The 201-nt window shown below is 44.8% G+C and overlaps 1 protein-coding gene across 1 annotated transcript in view; it reads right to left on the bottom strand.

Annotated features, from left to right (window-relative positions):
* Nucleotides 1-201, bottom strand: part of EMH_0074820 (uncharacterized protein) — a gene marked incomplete at both ends in the record, with an annotated part of 3136 nt that overhangs the window by 2493 nt on the left and 442 nt on the right. The window lies entirely within an intron of this gene.

Below are 201 nucleotides of genomic sequence, written 5' to 3'. Positions count from 1 at the left end.
GCTTGAATCCTAAACCCTAAACCCTCGACGCACAGCCTAAACCCTAAACCCTCAGCTCTGATATAGAGCTTAGGGTTTGGGTTACCCCCAAACCCTAAACCCTAAACCCTAAACCCTAAACCCTAAATTTAACAAAAGGTATTGTTCGGCGTTTTATATATATGCTGACGATTCTTGTGCTGCTGTTGCTGCTGCTGTTGC

The sequence above is a fragment of the Eimeria mitis genome, genomic scaffold, assembly GCF_000499745.2.
Source record: "Eimeria mitis Houghton genomic scaffold, Emh_scaff4399, whole genome shotgun sequence".
In the NCBI taxonomy this organism is placed as follows: domain Eukaryota; phylum Apicomplexa; class Conoidasida; order Eucoccidiorida; family Eimeriidae; genus Eimeria; species Eimeria mitis.
Note: the sequence above shows the minus strand (reverse complement) of the source record. Positions and strands in the feature narration are given on the sequence as shown.